The sequence below is a fragment of the Neopelma chrysocephalum genome, unplaced genomic scaffold (assembly GCF_003984885.1).
Source record: "Neopelma chrysocephalum unplaced genomic scaffold, ASM398488v2 Primary Assembly neopelma1_76, whole genome shotgun sequence".
In the NCBI taxonomy this organism is placed as follows: domain Eukaryota; kingdom Metazoa; phylum Chordata; class Aves; order Passeriformes; family Pipridae; genus Neopelma; species Neopelma chrysocephalum.
The window spans coordinates 5180955-5192711 of record NW_020897737.1 but is presented as its reverse complement, the minus strand read 5'-3'; positions in this window follow the sequence as shown (position 1 = coordinate 5192711).

Below are 11757 nucleotides of genomic sequence, written 5' to 3'. Positions count from 1 at the left end.
GTGGATCTGGATCACTTTCTATAGGACTAAGGAGTTTACTCAGTTAAGCAGCTCTTCAAACGTGTGTTGCAATGATTCTGTAATGTTGTGTCAAAGTTATCCCATCAAGGAAAGCTGGATGTGGTTCTATAGACAACACCAAGCTCTTTTCTTCAGCTGTATTTTACGGTCTTCCTAATTTTAATTGCTGTAGCACGTTCGTCTGTTTACTCTGCACTTCAAGCTTGAAATGTTGTTTGGAGTTGACTTTATTGTTACATTTGTAACCCAGTGCGATGGCATTTAAACTGGAAGACTGAACACTGAAGGCAGCCCTTGGTGTCAGTCAGCAGCCAGGAGAGACTGTTCCTTGCTCTCACGTACATGGAATTGAGGGCTCTGAGACAGTGTGTGTTGATTGCACACTTGGACCTTAAAGTGCCAGAAGTCCAAGTCATACTGCTTAATGTTTCCTGTAACAGGAAGGGGAAACTTCATTTCAGGATTAAAGTGTCAGATTAGAACAACATTCAATACCAGGGAGGGGGAGTGGGGTGGGAGGGCAGGTAAAACAGGAGGCTGTAATCTTATTTTCTCAAGCAGTCCGATGAAAGCCTTCCTTGTCAGTCCATTGCCACACTTCTGCTTTTCTCTGTCACTGTGTTTTTCCAAGTCTCTCTCAGATCAAAGCCCCTGGTTCAAAAATCTGCTGTCAAGAATGTTTGAAAACAACTGTGGTCTCTTTAATTTTTTTCAATATTGAGTTCTAAAATAGCATTTTAATTTTATTTTAGTAATTCAAATTACTCTAAACTTTATTTGCATGAAGTAACCTCCGCCCCTCCCCCTTTTTGGTAACTTGACTTCGTCCTACACTATGACTGTTTAGTGGGAGAATACTGTGGATGAATTTGTGCTGGTCCCAGTGGGAATTTGTCACGGGAGGAATGGCCTATTTAATTGTGATATTGTCCCCATTTTGGGTTCAAAAGGGGACCAAATGCATTAGGCTGACACAGTGGAAGAGAAGATGACAGCAATCTTTTCACACTGTGTTATTTATGCTTCTTTTTCTTCACCTTTTTAATTCCCCTTCCCTGTGAACCAGGTTGTGTTTTTGGCAATACCTTTCTTCCAAGATGTTACACTGACTGAGGTGACTTACTTGTTATCACCTCTGTAGTTGATAGGCATCTCCAACAAAGTTTCCATTGTTTCACTAAGGAGAGCACTCGCATTTTAGCTGGTTCATACCAAATTCTTCACTTTTTTTTTAAAATATATGGCCTTATTTTTTGGCAGTAGTTCAGTAATCTGTGTTCACTTGTTTTTTGTGATATGAAGTTAATGTTATTTTGGCAAAGGGTTTTTTCAGTGAATTCTTTCTAGATTCTTTGGTATAAATTATCCACCCTTGTTGACTTGAAATTCTTAATTTCAACAGGTGTTCCCCCTTTGTTATGTGTTGGGGTTTTGGGGTTCTAGGTGTGGGAGTGTGTCAGGGGGTTTTTTTGGTTGGTTGGTTTTGTGGGTTTTGTTTGTTTGGTTTTGGTTTTTTTGCTTTTTTATTTTATGACTCCATTGGCTTCTAACTGTGGAAAGGTGAAGCGTTGCTTTGGGTGTTGCACAGCCTCTGTATCAGTTCTATACCTTTTGAGTTCATAACATTCTCGTGAACACATGATCCCCCACCCAGCCTTTACCCTGTCAAATCTTGCTGATGGTTGAGTGTCATCCTTTAGTGGAAGCGTCTTCTTGTCCAAGGCAACTTTCTTGGCATGTGCAAAAACTTCATTCAAGGGAGAGGATCAGGAATATGTGTTAAGGCAGCTTTAATTTCATGTTTTCATTAACACTTTCCACTTGATCCTGTAGTTACATTGGCAGGTGCTTTAGGCAATGTTTCCAGGTGAAAATAAACCTCATCGTGATATCTGTTTAAGCACCCAGTGACTGGTCAGTCATCTATCCATTGGAATGAATGCCAGCATTAAGCATCACGTGCTGAGCACAAAGCATTCTAGATTGATGCTATGTGGTACCTAAGGAACTAAAATAAAAAAAAATACTCTTTTTGCCATGTATCTGATGTTTGTCAAATGTATGTCCTGGTGATGTCACCCTTGCTGGCAGTTCTCCTGTATGAAGGATAAATGTTGTTCAATAAGTGGTGCTGAATAAAATATTTGTTTCCTAATGAGATAGATGGCTTTAATGGTTAATCCTTTTATTGCACTATTTAATTTTATTAGACAGATATGTCTGTCTTTGGCTTAAACTGGCAGCCTTCTTTCCCACAGGCATTTCAGTATGTCCTCAGGCATGTTCTAAACATCGGTTTATTGGGAATTTTTTTGTCATGTGGTTCAGCTCATAAGTTTGATTTACACCAACCATGTAATTATCTTTTCTGTGTGAGTGTCTTTATTTCCTGTGGTGAATTGTGCATTCTGTGTATCTGTTTGTATGTACTATTGATTAGATTTTCTGACTTTACCATCCCTTCTTTGTCAAAAGAATTGCATAATGCCAAAGGAAACAAACTCTTTCCTCCTTGTTTAAGTTCCATAGTCTCAGGGGAAAAATACTAGGGTGGTCAGCATATTTCTTTCACATTTACCTTCCCAGATTGCCGAAGTCATACAAAATGCATGGGACCATGCTTGTGGTGCTGACACTGGTGTTGATATAAGGCATGATCTGAGTGCCTTCCCTTATGTTGGTATAGTGATGCCCTTCGTTTTCACTCCTGGAAAGCAGGGAATTGCTGCACTATCATCTTCCACCTCTCAGAAAGCCCTCTTGGCTAATCTATGCCCAGGAAAGAGTCCTTAGTTGGCTGGAGGATGTTCCTGAGGATTTGCGTCATGCCACACATGCTCTCCCTTCTTCCTCTGGCTCTTACAGGCAGTTCTACAAGGATTTTTTTATCTGACACAGGTGGCAACTTCATACCAAGAGCTTATTTTAACTTATGAAATCCAAAATATCATAGTACAGAAGAAGACATTTTAGAGGGCAAAACCTTTTTTTTTATATGTATATTTCTTCTCCTCTTAATTTTGAGTTCATTTATTGCAATCAGGAAGTTACTGTCAACTAATAACTTTTCCTCCACTGTTTCTCCTGTCAGATTATCAAAAACACTGAAAAGAATTATGTAGTCAGAAAAAAGAAGTGATTAGATAATTAACTGAACTGTAGCTTTTAATTGACAGACTTTTCACAGTCTTAAAGTTGGGAACTGATCCAGTTAACAATCTTCTTGGAAGTGTTTTAGCTTATTTCTGAAAGAACTGGATTTTGGCTCAGTGCTGTTCTCTGAAAACAAGGGGACTGAGACTGACCTCTACATAAGTTAAACTAAATACCTCAGCCAAGGAAATCTCGGTACAAAATTGTTAACACCCAGATAATCAACCAGCTGTACTCTGCAGAAGTTAGGAACCTTACAAGTGATCACAGTTTCTCAGTTTTAGTTTTGTCCTAGCTTTGTGGTGCAGAGATTTTTATTTTTCCCATGGTAAAAATTAATTACTAGAATGTATGTTTTGCTAAACTTGTTAAACTGGTGAGGGAAGCTGTGCTCTCGGATCTGCAGCCTTGTTCAAAGCAGGGCAGAACACATTAAAATGACTGGAAAGATTAGCAATTTTCCAGTGCCTTAACTTCTGATGATTTATGCATCTGCTGTGGATGGAAATCATCCAATATCCTCCAGAGATAATGTCTGGAACCAGGCATGCAATTTACCTGCTTCATATTCCCATTCTTCTGTAACAATGGACTGATCCCTCCAGCTTTTCAATTCATGAAGTTGCCATCTCTTGATATTCAGTGAAGTTGCTCCTGTTTGTAACATCCAGTTTCTGGGCCCATATAAAACCCTGCATTGTTACACACAGACAGGAATAAGAACCTGTTCCATCACACTTGAGAAATGTGACATTTTTTTCATCTATACAACAGCCAAAGCAAGCTAAGGCATTGTTTTTAACCTCTGCCAGCACCACATTGTACTAATTGATGAGACTGAAGAGGTAGTTTCAAATGCTGTGCTAGATGGAAGCTGTTAAAAGTAAAGATGGTATTGGTCTGTGCACCACTACCCTGTGTCCCTTAAGTGGCAATGGTGCCAACCATAGACCTTCTCTAGAGGGAAGGGGGGCACAAACATAAAAGTCTTCTCTTTACAAGAAGTAGTAGGTGATAACACGCATTAAACATATAAGAGATCACTGGGGAAAACTATCTACATGACAGTTTTCATTAGTGATTGTTGAGAGACCCCTGAAATGTGTCCTAGAATTTCCTAAACACACTTCAGGATTAAGCACATGTAAGGTTGGGTGTTGCTCCTTTATGAAAAATGCTTCCAGAATGGAAGCAATAGTTGAAGGTACCAGACAAGGTGGGTTTTAATGAATTTGAGGCAAAGGAATGGAAAGTTGCCAAACCAGCCTGAACAAATGCCATGGTACCAAAGAGCAAGGAACTGTAGGAGGACTTCCTGGCTAATGAGTGCTCTGCACAGAAACACAGGATTATGTCCCGAAAAGGGTGTTTTGCTTCCAGTTTTGCCTCATAGCTCTCATTCTGTCTGAAACAAATATACCCTCTTCATTTTTGTGATCTTCTGTTGAGCTTGAGAAGAGCAACATGTTGGCTGCATGGACACTGCATGGACCCACTGTACTGGGTCAGTAAGAGTAAAATGAAGAGGTGACTGGTGAATTGTATGGAAAGGATAATCGAAAAACAAAAACATTTAAGACTTTTCCCCTGAAAAAGGGTTTTGCTCGAGACTGAACAAGTAAAGCCTGAAATGAAAATCTGCCTTCTAGAAATAGAGCCTTCTAGAACTGTTTTCCCTTCCACTCTTCTATTACATCAAATGATGGTGGCAGCACCAGTGAAGAAGAAATCTGGATGACTCTTCATGTGCAGTTCAGCTCTATTTCCCCTCTTGGGCAGGATCTGCAGCAAACCCCTGCAGAATTTTCTGCTGTTCTTCTGGTCCCCAGGATCCTGTAAGGCTTCAAGCCCCAGCCTAATGGCTTAATAGAGAAGCAGATCCAAGAGTCAACCAACAGTGTAAGTATGGGCTTCACTACCCAAGTACACAAATTCTCAATGCCTTGTACCACGTGAGATGTTGCACGGAAGGTAGTGGTACCTGCTATGTTCTCCAGCTGCTCTGTGTGTGTGTGTAAGTTCTGTGGACCTCAGTGTAACCCCTCTCATTCTTACAGTGTGTGCGGATGCCATTAGAAACATTAAAATGCAATTTCCTAACAGCAAAAATGAAGACACTAAAACATTTTCAGTAATAGACTGTAATAACCATGTTATGGTATATGTATATCACCATCATCATGGCTAGGCTTCGCGAACGAAGATTTGGGAATACGTATATACAGTAAGCATATAATACATTGTGCTTCTCTGTCAAGGGAGAGCTACATCATGTGCCCTCGTAGAAAGTGAAACATAAAATAAAGCCCTTCAAAAAATTACATCCTAGAAGTAAGTCATAAGTAACAAAAGTAAGCTCAGCATGTCACTGTTGTTTATTAAGGAGGCAGCACAGTAAAAGAAGGAATGTGTACCTTTAATTGGAAATTGTTTGGTAGACCTAGAAACTGTCATTTAGGTAAATAACGTACTACATTTAATATATATATTTATGAACACAGATTTATAGGCAAACGAGGTAAAGATTTTCACATTATCTTGCTAGGAAATTAAGGATTGCTGTGAAAATAATTTTTAAGGTAAAAAAAATTTATGCGCTAAATATGTAAAGACTGGCAACAGATGCAAGACCTTTCACCTTTTAGCCTCAGTTGATTTCCAAGATGTATCCTGCTCAACCAAAATCTGAACCCAACTTTGAAAGGAGTTGGGCTTTGTTGTGGTGGGTGCTTAAGGGCATCAGAAAGGTGTTTGTGTTCTCACTAATACTGGTAGCACCTGTCTATGCTTTGGAAGGCATTGCTACACCAAGTATCTCTGTTGGTGGTATCGACAACTTGTTAACAGAAGAATTATTCACTGGAGATGGAAGGAGTAGTTGAAAAATGTGGAATCAGAGCTATTGATGGCTTCAGTGAGAAGCCAGGGATTTGAATTAGGGAAGGAATGTCTGGCCGTTTAACAGTGGTGATATAAAAAATGAATAAATACGCAGTTGTATTACACTGGGTTTTTTGCATGATATGTTTCTGTTTTCCACCTGTCCCCTGTCTAAGAATATAGAATCTTTATTTGGAAAGCACTTAGTGTATTCTGGATGCTGTCAAAATGTGACAAACCTGGTAAGACAACAGATGCTGAAATTCAAGTCCTGGTTTACCCCATATGTGAATACAGCAGTTGAAGGTAGGTCATTGGGAAAGCACAAAGAGCTCTGCAATGGCATCTGTCCTTAACATTCAATTTGCTTTCTGAAAGTGTGACTTCAGACCTCGTAGCTGCCAATAGAGCACCTCTGACAAACGTTGAGAAACGACTCACCTTAAGTATGAAAGGAGAGAGCACAGGATAAGTTTCACTTCAAATAAAACAGTATCCTTAAATATAAAAATCTGTTCAATCCCTCCTTTTATTTTTCAAGGTAGGAAGTGAATAAAGTAGAAAGGATGAAAGAGTATTCGTATGGCTATGCCAGTTACTCCCCCTTCCCAAAGGCACTGTGAAAGGTCCATCATCACACTCTTCTATAAAACCAGTTCAATTAGCTGCTTAACAAATAGGTGCTAAAAGTGACAGGAACATGAGAAATGGATCATGTGCTTTGGAGGCCAACCTGGAAAAGCTGTGTACCTGCCATGTCACCTCTGACTGAGCTTTGTGTGGAGCTTTTAGGGTGCCAGGCTCACAGTGTTAGGTGAAGCTGCTTAACTGATGGTTGAGTTTACTGAAGCCCTTGTGGTTGTGTATTTTCTGTTAACTACATATTTTCAAAAGAACTTGAGAGATCTGCCAAACAGCATTCTTTCAACTTAAAACACAATGCAGACAAAAAGCTGTAGGAGGCAGAATAGCAGTTTATTTTATAAAGACATAAAAAATACTAAACAGACTGGCCACTACAGACTGTAGTGGCAAGTCACGGTATTTTAAAAAGTATTTTAGTGAAAAAAATGCATGGAAAAACAAGGGGGATATTGCGGTTTTTGTTTGTTTATTTTAATAGGCAAGAAGTTTTACCATGAAGGAGAACATCAAAACAAGCCAGCCTTTCAGAATTACAGTATTTTTCCAATGACCAGTGTGAGCAGGTAACTGCACTGATATTTAATGGGCAGATGTTACAAACTCGCATTTTAACAGTAATGTGCAACAAATCCGTTTTTTTCTGTCCTTAAAAATGTATGGCAAATAACTGTAATTGCGTTGCTAGTAAAGGACTGTTCTTATTTTCCTGACCAAAAAATAAACCGTAAACAAGCAATCTAATACAACATTATGAAAGCTTATGGCTAAAGCAAAGCAAAGGATGAGAGATCAAGTTTCTTAAATTGTATTTTTGCCTGGGCTGACATAGTTTATGAACTGTGGCAATGCTTTCAAGCTTCTCTGAGCTGCAGCTTTCTAAAGAAAATGTGTCTTTCACGGGTGTTTAGAAAAGCCAATTACCAAAGAGGGAGAAAAATACTGGCATGCAAAATAAAACTGAAATTTGATAGATGTTCTTACATTAGAAACAGCCAGGAGTCAATCATGCCAAAGCTCTTTATTCTGTGGCCTCAGCAGCAGAACCTTCAGCACCTCTTTAAGCCTGTCTGACAGTGTTTTGGACTGTGCATAATCCATTATGGCATATATTATCCTTGTCCCAGGGAAATTTTGCAGAGACAACCTCCTCCGGCATAAGAGAACAATACACCTACGTGAAAGCTAAGATATTTGTATTGTTCTTCTCTATAAGGGTTTTCACATTCTTTTTAATCAGTCATATCAATAATTTTAAAGATTAACTTCCACATTAAAGGAAAAAAATGCACTAACGATACCAGAGCTAATAAAATTATTTGGATTAAAAAATTTTCTGAAACAACCATTTGTTCTTCAGATATTTATATCTGTGTTACATAATTGTATCAATAATTGCTGTATAGCTACTGAATATGAATTGATAACAAAAATATGTATTTTTACCATATACACCATTGTATGTACAGAAATAATTAGGTTTTTCTTTACTATTCATGTACCAAACTTAAAAAGAGAATGCATTTGAAATATTCTTACATTTGTCCTCTGCGAAACTGGAGAACAGTTAATCCTACCCACAGCCTGGGACTTGAGAACTCACCAGAGCAGGCATTGTTATTCACCTTGATGCCATCACACCTCTTGTGGGCTCTCCTGTCATTTTGAGCTTTGAACATTTTCTTTCTGTGACTCCTCAAGAATTAATAAGATGCATCAAGAAACGCGACTGCTTTGCAAACTCCCCAGTCGCTCCCCACGTGCTCACAAAACTGCCATAAAATGCTGCAAGATTGATTTTCCACAAACAGTTGCCTCACTCTGGCTGCTTATATTCCACAAATATAACTGACTGTGCAAAGCACAGTGCAATGGAGAAAGAGGCCCATTAGTGTTTTTCACTCACTGGTCACTTACGTACATTTTAGATATAACTCTTCCTTGCTAAAGAAGGAATCTTTATAACCAAATCCATAATAAAGTATTGTTATTTTCTGTTATCCTGTAGTTTGGGTACTGAAGCTCATCTCATACCATTTGTTCATGATATTTCTTTTGTCCCATTAACTTGCAAGCAGCCTGTTGAGAAGCATTGCCCGGTTCTACAACATTAGTATGGAATCCCCAACATCCCCGTTAGTATGGCAAATACTTGTTTCTGCTATAGCTGCTTTTATCAGTTCTATAAAGAGAACTGTTTTCCATACATAACAGTTAATCTAAACAGGGAATACAGACTAATGTTTGTAATTATCTTTGTGTCTTAAGCTTCAAGATAGTTTTTTCACTGCTACCTGAAAATTGACAGTAGTCAGTAAAAGGAAGGCACTTGTTTGCATTGGAATGTGGGGTTATGTGACCAAGATAAGTATGAAGATAAATAAATATGAGGATAAATACCTTTTAAAATGTTAATAAGCATGTTGCATGAAGATCCATGTAACTGGTCAGAAAACAATGATACATGAACATGAAATAAATCACCTCTTTAGATAAACTTACTATTTTCTTGGTAATGTTTGTTGCCTTGCCATTGAGTGCTGTGGAAAATCATTAAACACAACAAAAGGTGGAAATTCCTGACCAGAAAATCAGAAGAAACAAAGAAGCAGTTTACTAACTGGCCATATGAGAACAGATTTCTCATGATTTAAACCAGAATAGAGTATTGCCTTGGTTTATCTTGTCACAGGGGACCCCTGGTGGCCTAGTGGTTAGCATGCGGGACTCTCACTGCTGTGACCCAGGTTCGAATCCCAGTCCCCCCGGGCAGATGGAGCTCGTTAGCCCTGTGAGGCCATCCATCTATGAGAAGGTCACTCTAAACAAACCTACGTCCTGAGGACCTCACTGCCATTGTCCAAGCTTGCTTGGCCCCGGCAGATGAACCTTAGGATTAAAGGGTGGGCTCAGTTCAGCACAGGCTGTGTCTCACCTAAAAAATCCATTGCGCAGGCTGGAAAGGTAAAAAAAGACCTGTCCCAAAAATCTTCATTCGCGAAGACTGGCCATTATTATCTTGTCACAGAATCATCTAGGTTGGAAAAGACCCCTAAGATCATCATGTCCAACCTTTGGCTGATCACCACCTTGTCAACTGGACCATGGCACTAAGTGCCACGTCCAGTTGTTTCTTGAACACCTCCAGGGTTGGTGACTCCACCACCTCCCTGGGCAGTCCATTCCAAGTCCATTATCTGATAGGAATTTAGCACTCATTATTTCTGATCTTCATCTCCCACTGAATAAGAAGTCAGACAGTGTGGGATGTATCCAAGACCCTTCCTCGAAGCAGATGTGACCAAAAAAACTTACACCTGTTGCTCAAGTGAGCAAGGGGATGCAGAGACCAAGGAGTGGGAAAATACAGAAAAAAGGGGTACTTGCTTTTATTTTTCTTTTCAATTTAATGAGATTAGAAAGGCATGGAACCCTGTCCATACACTAACCCCCTTATGCTGATTTTGGCTGGGAAGAGTTAATTTTCTTTGCAGTGGCTGGTATGGGGCTGTGTTTTGGATTTGTGCTGGAAACAGTGTTGATAATACAGAGATGTTTTTGTTATTGCTGAGCAGTGCTTAGACAGAACCAAGGCCTTTCCTGGTTTCCTACTGCTATACTGGGCAGGAATCTGGGGGTGCATGGGAGGTTGGGAAGAGACATGGCTGGGACAGGTGACCCCAACTGACCAAAGAGATATTCCAGAGCATATGGCATTGTGCTCAGTATATAAAGGGGGGGAAGAAGGAAGAAGGGCGGGGCATTTGGAGTGATGGTGTTTGTCTTCCCAAGTCACTGTCAAGCTTGATGGGGTCCTGCTCTCCTGGAGGTGGCTGAACATCTGCCTGGCCATGGGAAGCAGTAAATGAATTCCTTGTTTTGCTTTGCTTGTGCATGCAGCTTTTGCTTTTCCTATTTAACTGTCTTTATCTCAACTCATGACTTTTCTCACTTTCACCCTTCAGATTACTCTGTTCCTGCTGGTGGGGAGGTGAGCAAGTGGCTGCGTGGTGCTTGGTTGCCAGCTGAACTTAAAACACTAGAGTGGTTTGTATACTCAGCATGATGTGGTATGGTCTGGAATATCCCTTTGGTCAGTTTAGGTCACCTGTCCTGGCTGTGTCTTCTCCCAAATTCTCATTCACCTCCAATTTTCTCGCCAGCGTGACAATACGAAAAGCAGACAAGGCCTTGACTTTGTTTAGTGTAAGCACTGCTCAACAATAACAAAAACATGTCTGTATTATCAACCCTGTGTTCAGCACAAATCCGAAACATGGACCCATACCAACCATTGCAAAGAAAATTAACTCTTCCCCAGCCAAAACCAACACATCCATGCAAATTATACTGGCAGTGCAACAGAAGGGCAGTGAAGCTGGTGAGGGGTCAGGAGCACAAGTCCTGTGAAGAGCAGCTGAGGGAGCTGGGGGTGTTTAGCCTGGAGAAAAAGAGGCTGAGGGGAGATCTCAGCGCTCTCTACAACTACCTGAAAGGAGGGTGTAGCCAAGTGAGGGTTGGTCCCTTCTCCCAGGCAACTCATTACAGGAGGAGAGGACTTAAACTGCATCTTAAACTGCACCAGGGTAGGTTTAGGTTGGACATTACAATAAAATTTTTCACAGAAAGGTTAATTATACATTGGAATGGGCTGCCCAGGGAGGTGGTGGAGTTGCCGTCCCTGGAGGTGTTTAAGGAAAGACTGGATGGGGCACTGAGTGCCATGGTCTGGTTGACAGGGTGGTGTTCAGACATAGCCTGGACTCGATGAGGTCTTTTCCAGCCTAATTGATCCCGTGATTCTGTGCTTCTGATTCTGTGATCTCTGAGTATCCGAATCTCCTTCAGAAAAGCTGCGAGGTAACACCCTGAGCCGTGCCAGCAGGTCTAAAGACTGGTGTGCATGTCCTCTCGGCACTCGGGCACTTCACCTTTGCCCCACACAGTCCCAAAGCGACACTCCTGCACGGCAGGTACCGAAATTCCCCAAACCGGGACGTTCCATGTCACACCGAGCGGCGGCAGCACGCGCGCGCCGGGCGGGGCCGCCCCTCCCCGTGA